The sequence below is a fragment of the Podarcis bocagei genome (assembly GCF_964188305.1).
Source record: "Podarcis bocagei genome assembly, chromosome: 1".
Taxonomy (NCBI): domain Eukaryota; kingdom Metazoa; phylum Chordata; class Lepidosauria; order Squamata; family Lacertidae; genus Podarcis; species Podarcis bocagei.
The window spans coordinates 77,855,889-77,869,626 of NC_138125.1; positions in this window are offsets into that span (position 1 = coordinate 77,855,889).

A 13,738-nucleotide genomic window follows, 5' to 3' on the forward strand; every position below is an offset into this window, starting at 1 on the left:
CACTTGGATGCAGACACTGCATATAATAGAAAATGGTGCAAAATAGTGTAATGTAACTTAACTGATAGACATACCGTATGAATCCACCTCCTGGTTTGTTTAAATGGGGAGGGGCAGTGGCGTAGCGTGGGTTGTCAGCACCCGGGGCAAGGCAAGTAATTTGCGCCCCCTAACCCATGGATTTGCGCCCCCTAACCCCCAGATGTTGCACCCGGTGCGGCCGGCCCCCCCTGCACCTTCCACGCTACGCCACTGGGGAGGGGGGATATCTTTTTGGCCCAGTGCACCAGCCCTAACTGTTCCTGTTGCTGGGTACAGATCACCTGGCCTAAGATTACTGACAAGTGGGTTGTTTTGCCCACTTGTCAAAATTCCTTGTGCTGCACTTCCCTGGCACCTGACAACCAGTTGGAAACTGCAGCACAAGAGGCTTGCCAGCCCTGAGCTCAGTGAAATCGCATGCATAGACCTGGCAGAATCGTTTTCTGTACAGATCAGCTGTCTGATTGAGTGCCCCATATGTGGAGGGGGCAGGTGGCCATGGTTTGGGGAAAGTGGCCTCTCTGGGCTATACTGCTTTCAAGGTCCTCTGTTTTCTAGAAGCTCACAGATTCTTGTTTAGGCAATGCATCCATGTTGTTGTTCGTGGGAGAAATCCTCTTTAATTGCCTGATTTAATGAGGGAAACCTAAAGGCATTTCCTTAGTAATTTATGCATTAAAACTAACTGGCAGAGACATTTTAACACTGTGTTAAAAACAGTCTAAAGCTACTAGCGTACCCAAATAAAAAGTAATGTATGAAGTGTGCAAAGCTGCCCCCACCCCCTGGAGATTATACTCTTTATAGGATGATGCAGTAATAAACTTAAAATAGACCTATTGCCCTAATAGGTGCTGGAAGATGAAGATGGGAGAAACAGGCATACACAGGTCAGTTGTGGAACTAGGTTTGGACAGAACAGACTGTACTGTTCTTTGCCATTGGAACAGTGCATTGTACTCGCAAGTGGAACTCTATCGCTACCTAATGGCTAAAGCAGCCAATTGCAGATACAGCTGAAATAGAAGAAATTTCCCTACACCACATTGTGGAGGGGGCTTCTCTTTCCTGTAAACAAACAGCATAGACTTCTTCATAACTGAATGAGGCCTAGCACTGTATTCTAAACATTATTCAGACTTTTTAATTGTCTAGCTCACAGACCAGATGCAGCCCATAGCCTCCCCACCGCCTGTAACAACTTTTCTTACGGGGGTGGGGGGGTGAGATCCAATTTGTGGAAATGGCATATTTCCCTACAAGCCTAATTTCTACATGGGGTAGTAGTGGTGATGGGAGGCAGCTGGGAAAATAATGTTAACCCTACCCCTCTTTGTGCTGTGACCCCCCTGCCCTACCACCTGTCTAGTGTGACAATTAGGCTTGGATGGAAAAGGTCCCATTCATGCAGTTGGAATCTCCCCAATTGTCACTCCCCAGAATTGCTCTCTAGGCGGTATTTTGGCTTAGAAAAAAAGACTTCACCCATAGGAGGAAAACTTTAATTCTAATTGTCCCATGGGGTGAGAAAGGAAGAGAAATGAAAAATTGTGCAACTATCCCCATTCAGGTCTTTGGCTCTCCAGATGTTGATAAACTGCAAGACCCATCAGCCTCAGTAAGCAAGGTGAATGGCCAGGGAAAATTAGAATTGTTTTTCAGCAACTTCTGGAGGGCCAGAGGCTTTCTCCACCTACCCTAAGGGAATATGATCCTTGGATGGAGGGAAGAGGTCCCCTACCCCTGCATGCTGCAAAGAGAACCACACATTGTGGAAGGCACTGTGGTGGCCATGCAGTCCACACAAGTGTAGGATCTGCATGAAAGAATCCCTGAGAGATTCTTTTAAGCCTCTGCTTAAATACTTCTTGTGAATGGGAGCCCACTGCCCTGAGGCTGGGTCTGCTCCACTGTAAAACAGCCTGTGTTGCCTTATTATTGTTAAGAAGTTTCTGCCAAAGTTTCCAGCAGATTATCTACTTCACCCCATTAGTCCTGGTCTTGTCTGCTGGAGCAAATAGAGCAAGTCTGGTTCATCTTCTGCTTAACAGCCCTTCCGATATTTGAAAGCCACTACTGTCTCTCCTCTTATTTTTCTCCAAGTTAAAGCTACCCAGTTCTTCCAATTGTACCTCAGAGGTCTTGGCTTCCTTACCATCTCAATTGCCTTTGACAAATTGCATTTGACAAATCACCTCAACTAGATTGCACCCACCCAAGAGTTCGATAACAAAATCATGCAACTTATCACTAAGATCAGGCACCATACATGAGGACTGTAAAGTGCCCAATGTAACACCATTTTTAAAAAGGGGGATCCAGGAAATTATAGGCCACTTGTGTTAACATCTGTACCTGGAAAACTGTTGTCAAATATGGAGTTACCAAACATGTAGAACAGGTAGCGAATATTCTTCGTGCTGGTAGGCCAAATCTGGCAGCTGTGGGGAAGGGTCAGGTATATTTCCCCTAAAAACCCACCTCTCTGTTCCTGCAAGAACAATAGTCTTTTCTTGTCTGACTTTAGATTGAACCTCTTCATGTTTCAGTGTCACATCCAACCATGTACTTGCCAGCTGACTTCTTGTTTTGTTGTACAATATTTTGATTACCTCATAAAGTTCAAAAGGGGGTAGGGACTGAGCAGGTTTTGCAAAGAAAACTGAAAACAGCATAAAAGCATCACCACTCACCAGAGAGCTCTCAATGCCGTCACACTGGCTTATTTAGATGCCTTCTGTTTTCCCTTCCCATCAAAGGAATGGCTTGTGGTTCAGTATTTTACTTTTCAGAATCTCACATACTTAGCACATTTCTCCTTCAAAATTTTTAGTCATGGGATCCAGACCAACTTTTCTCAGAACTCTTTGAAATCAGCTTTCCTAAAGTCTAGGTTACACAACCCCCAATCTCTTGCCATCACAGATTCCAAGGTGCACCTTTTAAGAACAAAAGCATTCCAGTCTAGGGTGTTATAAGGTCTGGGTTTATATTTGGCTCTGGGAAAGCCAGGTTCAAATCCCTATTCTGCACAGGTGATCAACTGCTAGCCTGTTTGGAGTCACCAGTTCCCACTCTGATTTGCCTGATAGAGTACTTGTGCAGCCAAAATGCACTTTTGGAGGGAGAGCAAGATGCAGATTATGGTTACAAAGAAGTTACTCAGGAAGCATCTTCCTTGGTACTAAGATATGCCCAAGGCCAGCCTCGGATATTTTCTGCCCAAAGTGAAGCACAAGTTGGACACCCACACACTACTCAATTCAACACAGAGAAACCAGCTAGACAACAGGAAAGCATTCTCCATTGCATCTGAGTGCAACAGTCAATATTCGGGGGCATAGGACAAGCCACACATGGCACACAGAACTCTGTCCGCCAACATCCTTCCACAACTCCTTGCCTCCCCATTTCTGCCTTACTGCTTAAGGGTAGGGCCATCTCTAGATATTCCCTGCTGAAGAACACCTGACATACCTTGACAGTGTATATTTGCCACCTGCAGAACATGGACCTTTCGGGTGAAATAAGGGGGTTTAAGGGTGCCACAGGCCTATAGCCTATAGTTATTAAAGGTATAACATAGGCAGGAAAACAGCTTAATGTGTTCCAGTCATTGTATCCTGAGCACACCAGCCCCAATGAGGACAAGTGATTGGAAGTTTTGTTTTCCATTGGCAAAGCACTCAATTACATCAGCTCTTAAGGCGCAAGGGATATATGCAGTGCTTTCCCACCTAGAAAAATAGGTGCCTGTACTTACCATGAAGTTGATACAGTAAGTGTCACACTTTTTAACAACAAAAAGAGGCGCCGGCACTGCGTACCCTTGAGTACCCCCTGGGGAAAGCACTACTACTCCTGCTAGGCACCTACTTATTCAGACATGTGCTCCAACCCAGATAGTTGGAGCAACAGCGCATTCACACCCCTTTCAAGTCACTTAAACCTCATCTGATGTGGCATGCATACGCAACCAGCAACGGCACAGCTCCATCTTTTTCTGTCGCTATCAGCCCCTCATTGTCCTTGGAGACAGCAGGGAAAGGTCATTTTCTTCTACCTCTGCACCCCAGGCCGCCTCTCCTTCCATCTCTGACCACCTGGACTCTTCCTCCACGCCCGGCTCCTACCTCATGGGTGGCACAGAATCCCGTCTTCCCCTGGATCCTCCTCCTGCCCACCCCTCAGACTCCCCTGCATGATGACATTTATGGACAGTCTTGTGTCACTAGAGCAAACCGTCCATCTTCCGAGAGAGCAGGCCCACAGGACCGAGAGTGCCTTCACGTTACGAGTCTGTCAAATACTAGAATGTTAAAAAATGTAAGCAATATTGACGCTAATGCATATTTCACAAGCGTATCCTATTGCAAGCAAGTTCAACAAAATTCCTGATCTCCAGCTGTTAAGGAGTTGAGACTACACAAGCCGCAGAAAAAAGGAAAGTCAAGTTTGCAGAACACATTAAATACACAAGCAGATGGTTCTGCATGAATGGTCTGACATTTCAGACCCAGCGGTAGCTGTTGTGAATTAGTAGATAATCTTGTCTCTTACTCCACAAGGAGCCTAACTTTCTGCTTTTAATGTAAATAAAGGCTTTATTTGGGGCTAGCTGCTCTTGGGATAGCTAATGAAATAGTAAGGCAGGAGGAAAGCATCTAATTGCCAACATTCCCTTCTCTTTTCTGGTCCCACTTAAAAAAGAAACTTCCCACACTCCTCCTCCAAGCAGTTCACAGTGCTGTGTAGTTGTTTTCCTTCCCCTCCTCATCTTGTCCTCACAACCCTGTGAGGGAGGCTAGGCTGAGAAATGGTGACTAGCTGTGAAGACTTGAACCTGGGTTTCCTCAGCTTTTGTTTGATACTCTTTCCCACCACACCTTACTTTCATACATTTTAAACATGCTTCTTAAAGGTAAAGGTACCCCTGATCATTAGGTCCAGTCGCGGACGACTCTGGGGTTGCGGTGCTCATCTCGCTCTATAGGCCAAGGGAGCCAGCATTTGTCCATAGACAGTTTTTCCGGGTCATGTGGCCAGCATGTCTAAGCTGCTTCTGGTGAACCAGAGCAGCGCTCGGAAACGCCGTTTACCTTCCCACCAGAGCGGTACCTCTTTATCTACTTGCACTTTGACGTGCTTTCGAACTGCTAGGTTGGCAGGAGCTGGGACTGAACAACGGGAGCTCACCCCGTCGCGGGGATTCGAACCGCTGACCTTCTGATTGGCAAACCCTAGGCTCTGAGGTTTAGACCACACCGCCACCCGTGTCCCATAAACATGCTTCTTAGGAAGCTGCAAAAGTAAAAAAGGGGGGTGGGGGAGAGATGCACCATCTCTGCCCTTTGACACCACAAAGCTTCTGGCCCCTGGCAAGGCAGTTCACATCACATCAGAGTTGTGATGGGACAGGTCCACATCATACATTTAAAACACAACTAACACACATTTCACACATGTGTCTTCCCCCAAAGGATGATGGGAACTGTCACCTCCCATTCACAGACCTACAAACTACAGTTCCCAGCATTCCTTAACACATGGTGTGGCTCTGCCCAGGATTTGAGGCTGTGCTTCTATCTCCCTGGTCAGTTCTGTTAGCAGGGCTTCCTCAGTGTAGTCATAGATTTAGTACAGGACCCTTCAGTTCCTCTGTATACGTCTAGGCAGGAATAAAACTCTCTGGCTACTTGCCTTGCATTAAAATTCTGGGTCCTGGACAGAAGCAAGGTTACATACATGTTAAGCTTAAGGTTTCAAAAGAGTGGGGTGTAGTAGGGCCCATGGTGTTCATTCTCTTAAGCTGTAAGACACCTGTACAGTGGTACATCGGGTTTCAAAAGCTTCAGGTTACATACCCCTCAGGTTACAGACTCTGCTAACCCAGAAATAGTACCTTGGGTTAAGAACTTTGCTTCAGGATGAGAACAGAAATCGCGTGGCGGCAGTGGGAGGCCCCATTAGCTAAAGTGGTATCTCAGGTTAAGAACAGTTTCAGGTTAAGAACAGACCACCGGAACAAATTAAGTACTTAACCCGAGGTACCACTGTACTGTTTAGTCAGGAGAAGAGGAGACTGAGAAGCAATAGGCAACCATCTCACAATGGCCCAAGTTACTCTGAGACACCTGAACAGAAAGTCCCACTTCTCAAGCCCTTTCAAGTCTGCCTACCTTTCTTGGTAGAAGCCTGCCCAGTGGAAACTTACTTGTGGGACAGCTCAGTCAGTAGAGCATGAGATTCTTCATCTCAGGATTGTGGGTTCAAGCCACACTTTAGGAAAAAAAATTCCTGCATTGCAGGAACGGCATTGGAATAGAGGACCTTCATGGTCCCTCTCAACTCCACAATTCTATGATTCTGTGGCACTAAAAATAACTCCCACAGTACATATTCTGCATGGGAAATATGGAGGAGCAGGCAGCTCAGTTGGTAGCAAATGATATCCATCCAGAAGTGCCCATATTCAAGCTGTAGCATTTTCAATTATGTATTTTATATAATTACTCTGATAATCCTGCCTTTCTTCTGTGGTGGAATTTAAGACGGCATTCATGGGCTTCCCGGGCAAATTTCACAAGCCTCAGAGTACAGGCACCCTGAATCTGGAATGCCCTCCTTTCAATAATAATAATAATAATAATAATAATAATAATAATAATAATAATAATAATAATAAATTTTATTTGTATCCTGCCCTCCCCGGCCAAAGCGAGGCTCAGAGCGGCCAACAACAAGTAAAAATAGCACAGTATACATAAAATCAAAGTCAATTAATTAAAACACGTTCTAAAACCAATCTGATGCCAACTCCTCTACGTCTTCAGTTTCAAATAAAAACTTACTTTATTTACCCAGGCCTTTGACAGGTTTATGGTCTCTAATTGTACTGCTTATTTATCTTGTTTTTATTTTATAACTTTCGGGATTTGCTCTTATTTTAAATGCCTTTTATTGTTTGTTATGCATATTACTGGCAACTGTAACCCTCTCTAGGCTCATGTATGAAGCGTGGGGTAGTAAATGCAATGGTCCAACTACTGCAGCATCCTTCCTCCCACTGTGGCTTGCCCAATTTCCCCTGGAAGTTCCAAGCAGAGCTTAAACGCAACAGCAGCTGGCAATCAAAGGCATGTTTGCCTCCAAGGAAGGTCTTATGAAGCCATCGTGACTAAAAGCCACTGAGACTTATAGGTCCCCCTCCTGGAACTGACCACACCCAACCCTGCTTAGTTTCAGAAGTTTGCTGCATCATGTAGGGGCTTTAGATCACACCCCAGACTCAGTTCAAAGGAGCAGGTACCAGGGCTTCTAAAGACCTTAAGAGAGCCACCAGCAGCCCAAGAGGCTCCGCCTTGGCTAGATGGACCAAGGAACTGTCTCAAGAAAGCAACTACCGTATTTTTTGCACCATAACACTCACTTTTTTCCTCCTAAAAAGTAAGGGGAAATGTCTGTGCGTGTTATGGAGGGAATGCCTACGGGTGGCATGCCTACAGATTTTCCTCCTCTAAAAACTACGTGCGTGTTATGGTTGGGTGCGTGCTATAGAGCGAAAAATATGGTACTTTAAGTCTGCTTCCCTTGAACTTTTCACATTTAGTGGACCTGCTCTGGCTTAAGCTATGTCACTGGGGTTTTATTTTAGCCTTCATAACTACAAATGCCATGAATAGAAAGAGAACCTACCCAGGTGACCCAGACACAAAAACATTACATACACACTAGGGAAGCTTAGGGGAGTTTTTAATGTTTGATGTTGTGTTGTATTTTATTTTATTTTTTTTGGAAGCTGCCCAGAGTGGCTGGGGAAACCCAGCCAGATTGGGGGGGTATAAATAATAAATTTATTATTATGATTATATTATTATTATTATGAGGCAAACAAATGAAAGTTTACTACCCTCCCCCCTCTTCCCTGCCTGCTCTCCCCACCTCTCTTCTTCCCCCAACCTTATACTGTATACAACAGTAAAGTCTCACATTGAATAAACCTGATATGTAGAAAGGCCTTTATCATCTGAAAATAGAGACGATGTTTGTATTTTTCTAATCCCAGAAAATCTTTAATAAAAACAATTTTTTAAAAACCCACAAATGCCAAAGATAACAAATTTCCATGTGAAAAAAAAATTAAGGGATGCAACCAAAAGTAGAAATAACATTGATTATTTTTACTGTCTTGCTTGGCTTTAAGGAAAACCCACTTTTCTTAACCCCTTCCCAAATAAATAGATAGATAGATGATAGATAGATAGATAGATAGATAGATAGATGATAGATAGATAGATAGATAGATAGATAGATAGATATAGATAGATAGATAGATAGATAGCTGCAACATGCATGTTATAGAGGAAGGACTGTAACAGCGGCTATAAATCATAAATGGCAAAAGTGCAACTACTACCCTTTTAGAGCAGTATGCTTCTGAATTCCTGTTGATGATAATAAACATTATTTGCACCCCACCCATCTGACTGGGTTTCCCCAGCCACTCTGGGCAGCTTCCAACAAATATAAAAGCATACTAAAACATCAAACATTAAAAACTTCCCTATGCAGGGCTGCCTTCAGATCTCTTCTAAATTATAAGTGCTCACCACCATGCCGTGTGTGTGTGTGTGTGTGTGTGTGTGTGTGTGTGAGAGAGAGAGAGAGAGAGAGAGAGAGAGAGAGAGAGAGAGAGAGGGGTGGGGGTGGGGGATGCTGAATTGCTAGCATCACCACAGCTTATTGTGCTGTTAGGGCAGTTTCAATACAAGTTCTGCTCCTGGGGGCTGATAGGATCACTTCCAGTATCCATCAATACAATCTTATAAGTATCTACTCAGAAGTAAGTCCTCCAAGCTCAAGGTAGCTTATTTTTGGGTAGGTGTACAGAGGACTACAGCCCAAGAGGCTGCTGTTGATGTTCCTGCTCTATCTTTCAACCATTTCTCCAATCAATTTATACACAGCTTAATATACAAAATCTCGCAAGTGGCTGATGAAGCAAAAACTTTAGAGTGGAGTGGCTCTAAGGGTTAACTATACAAGATTTTCACATACACATGTAACCCTTGGAACTGAACCCCTGTGTAAGGTAAGAGCTTACTGTATTCAAACACACACACACACCCCTCTCAGAGAGTGCAGATATTTATCTTTGTACAGTGGTACCTCTGGTTACGTACTTAATTCGTTCCGGATGTCCGTTCTTAACCTGAAGCACCACTTTAGCTAATGGGGCCTCCCACTGCCGCTGCCGTGCGATTTCTGTTCTCATCCTGAAGCAAAGTTCTTAACCTGAGGTACTATTTCTGGGTTAGAGGAGTGTGTAACCTGAAGCGCATGTAACCCGAGGTACCACTGTATATGCACTGGTATACTAAAGGCATGGAAACATTAGGGGAGAAGGTAAGATAACTATATCAGTCTATCTAATTTAAATATAGCCCTTCTGCCAAGGCATTTGTAATTCACTGGGCAGTGTTTACACACTCATACAAAGATGGAAAAGTTGACACCAACTTTTTAATATAAAAGGGTAAAGGGACGCCTGACCATTAGGCCCAGTCGTGACCGACTCTGGGGTTGCGGCACTCATCTCGCTTTATTGGCCGAGGGAGCCAGCGTACAGCTTCTGGGTCATGTGGCCAGCATGACTAAGCCGCTTCTGGCGAACCAGAGCAGCACACGGAAAAGCCGTTTACCTTCCCGCCAGAGTTGTACCTATTTATCTACTTGCACTTAACATGCTTTTGAACTGCTAGGTTGGCAGGAGCAGGGACCCAGCAATGGGAGCTCACCTCATTGCAGGGATTCGAACTGCTGGCCTTCTGATCGGCAAGTCCTAGGCTCTGTCGTTTAACCCACAGCGCCACCTGCGTCCCAACTTTTTAATATACTTTGGAGTAAATATGGTGAATTGGTTGTACTGCCAGTACAATCCTTAGCTGGAATCTCTGTACTACGTTGCAAAGTAGCCATAGATTGCTCCTTTTTCTTCTCTGGTGCAGTGATGACCTAGCCTTTACAAAAACACAAAGATTGTAACAGAGCAATCCTAGGCTTATCTGTTCAGAGGCAAGTCCCACTGAGTTCAATGGAGCTTTGTGTGCATAGGATTGCAGCCAAAGGAATTTATTCTTGCCCCACTAAGACCCGTACTGGGACCATGATGCAAGGGTGAGTCATCTTTGGAATCATTATTTCAACTTATTGCTCCTAATCTCTTGCCAGGTGACTTTTTACTCTTCTGCTGTGGAGTCTTAAAAGGAAGATTATTTTTCCTCTAAATTATATCTCCCCCAAATTAATTTTTTAATTTGCACTAAGTTGCTGCTGCTTTTCATTTGTCTTTCATTTCCCCACCTGCTTATTCCTTCTAGAACCTTCCAATAACAATCGCTAGAGCAAATGGGAATCATTCCACCCCAATATTTGTACAGCACAGTCTCCCATGCCCTTTAACTAGTGCCTCAAGACATTTCCATTTCTACATGGGTTTTCCAAATGACTGGGGAATCTGAACAGTATCCCTCTCCCTCCATTGTCTTCATCCCACCATTTTGCACTTTGCTTGCTATCCTTTTTTAAAAAAATTATATTTGTAGCCTGTCAGCACAGTTGGGGGTGAGTGGGGTGCAGTTCTGCATTTTAAAAATATTATACAGTGCCTTGAAAGGTTTAAAAAGAAGACTACGACATTATTAGCAGAATGGAAAATATTACAGTCGTACCTTGGTTGCCGAACGCCTTTTGACTTGAACGTTTTGGCTCCCAAACGCCGCAACCCCGGAAGTGAGTGTTTTGGTTCACGAACATTCTTTGGAACCTGAAAGTCTGATTGGGCTTCTGCGGCTTCTGATTGCATGCAGGAAGCTCCTGCAGCCAATTGGAAGCCATGCCTTGGTTGTCGAACATTTTCAGAAGTTGAACGGACTTCCGGAACGGATTCCATTCGACAACCATGGTACGACTGTACTTATCTCCCTCAGTGGAGTTGGAACTTAAAAAAGAGATATTCCCTTTACCTTTAGATCTTCTGCTGAATAAGTAGATGAGGCAATCAGGCTCAGCCTGTTATGGCGTAGCGTGGGGGGTGCAGGGGGGGCCGGCCGCACCGGGCGCAACATCTGGGGGTTAGGGGGCGCAAATCCACGGGTTAGGGGGTGCAAATTACTTGCCTTGCCCCGGGTGCTGACAACCCACGCTACGCCACTGGCCTGTTATAATGGCTCCCCCACCTGTTATAATGAGCTGAACATGCCATACCCTGCCCAGCACACAAGGGACTAAGGATTATAACAAGATTGGTGGGGTGGGGGTGGAAAAGGGGAGAAGCAGGTTGGAAAATCCACACCTGTCTAGAGAAGTTGTTTCCTGTCATGAAGGAACAGCTATAATTAGTGCAAGTCAAACAGCTGTTAGGTACCGGGGGGGGGGGGCAGGATTCCAATTTTGGCAACCCCAAGGCTCTTTCCAGCAGAATTCCTTTTAAGAATGTAGCCTTTTGGATGTGTGTGTTTTTTTTTTTAAAAAATAAGTTATCGCCAAAGCAATTATCCTTTTCTCTAATGTGGCTTGTGGGCCACTTGCCACTTCCCTCTCCCTCAGCAGATCCAACAGTCCCTTGAGGGGCTTGTGCCAGCTTAACTAAGCAGGTGTGGATAATCTCTGGCACACTTTTGGAGGAGAGATGAAGGTTCTTCCTGGTGCTTTGCAGGCGATTCCTCCTGGGCAGGTGGCTCATGAATCTAACAGGGGTGGGACACCTGCCTGCAGTAGCTGGGGCTGCAATGAATGCAAATCTTACCTTTGTACAGAAGGTTAGTTTCCACCCCTCTATGTGGACATGTAAGATACAGGGTCAGAGTTCAAGGACACATTCCAACCAGGTAAACACTCAAGGAGGGTGTGAAGCCAGGCCTCCGAGTATGGCCTGGGAAGATTCCTGATGGCTCTGCTTAGCTCCAGGCCACAGGTTCCTCACCCTTGCTTGGGCAGTTAGCATGTCATTTAGATGGGTAACATTTCCTCCTTTGCAATTACTCAGCAGGAACAATTGAGCTGACCCTTCATCACACACACCTAGATTTCACTTTGCCACACAGCTCTGTTGCTTTTCAATTTGTGGAAAGTACTACAAGACTACTCCTGCTAGGACCCATGCAGTAAAGTTATTTATTCTCACCCTCTGACCTTTTCATTATGCCATGCACAATTAAAGGAACACCAGTCAATACCTATACCTATACCTACAAACAGATCAGAATCACATCACCACATGCACTGGAAAGATGCATGGAGGGACAGAAACTTAAGGTTGACAGGGTGCATTAAGAGGTAATTAACATGCATTAAGCCATCTCAACCTTGGGGAAATATTCATATATCCACTTACGGATCACAGATTCCTCTCAGCTAACTGATTCTCCTAAACGCCATAGGTGCTCACTCCCTGGGGCCCTAGGTGCCCGAGCACCCACAAAATTTCCCATGAAGGGGTCAGGTACCCAGATATTTTGGTGCCATGGTCATGCACACTGCATGGCACCCACAGCCCTGGGCACCCACAGTCACAGGGCCAAGCTGGCACTCCTGCTAAACTCCATTAGACATCACCCTCAACTAGCAATAGTAAGACCCTTTTCCCTTTTGGAAGAGTCTGTGTGGGATCAAGAATATTTATTTTTTTACTGGGGTACAAATACTTACACAACTGTGTTAGCCTTTTCTCATAACATGGCTTGCTCGCTAGAGCATTTATGCCTATTTTACAGTGCAGATATGGGTGGCCGGGAGGTGCAGGTTGAGCAGGCAACAGGATAACCACTTGACCCATTCCTACTTCACATGACCTTTTCTGTGCCAACAAGAGCTCATATGCCTGTCAGAATGGCAAAGCAGCCTCATTTACTTTCCTCCATTTGCTCAGTCTGTTGCTCCCAAGGTGGCCCACCATACATTACAAGGGTAATGGAGTAACTGCCAAAGCTGCTTCTATATGCCAGGTGTTCCAGGCCAGGGTATAGGCAGGATTTATGTTGGGGGCAGAACAGAGCTATTGGTCAGTTAAGTATTTTTATTTATTTACTTGATATGCATGGTTCCAGCAGCAGCAGCAGCTGCAAATATGTAAACAATTTCCCATGGAGGACATGCCGAACTGGTGTAATGCTCCTGTAGGCTTGGGGGATGAAATGCAAAACAGAATAGGGCAGTTACCTTGGTTGGCTATAGGGTGGTGCTTATAATGCCAAGGTCAAAGGTTCGATCCCCATATGGGTCACATACATCTTCCTGCGTTGCAGAGGGTAGACTAGATGCCCCCTGTGGGCCCCTTCTAACTCTACGATTCCGATTCTATGATAGGGTGCACCGGGAGGTGACAAGTTCCTTTTTTAAAAAATCAGGAATTAGACTGCAGCAATTCTAACAGCAGCACAAACCATAGCTTCTTCAATCTTCTGCCCTGGCACCCAAAAGTTGCAACAGGCCTTTGGGAATTGACTGCTTTTAATAAAAGGGCTGGTGCCATGCTGTTTTTATTGTAATTGTTGGTAAATAGATTGTGTGTGTATATAATTTTAATTGTATCAATGTTTAAATGTATTTCAATGATCGGTTTTTCTAAGTTTTTAGCAGTTCTTGTTTTTATCTGCAAGCCGTCAGAGAAAAAGGGTATAAATAAACATTATATTAT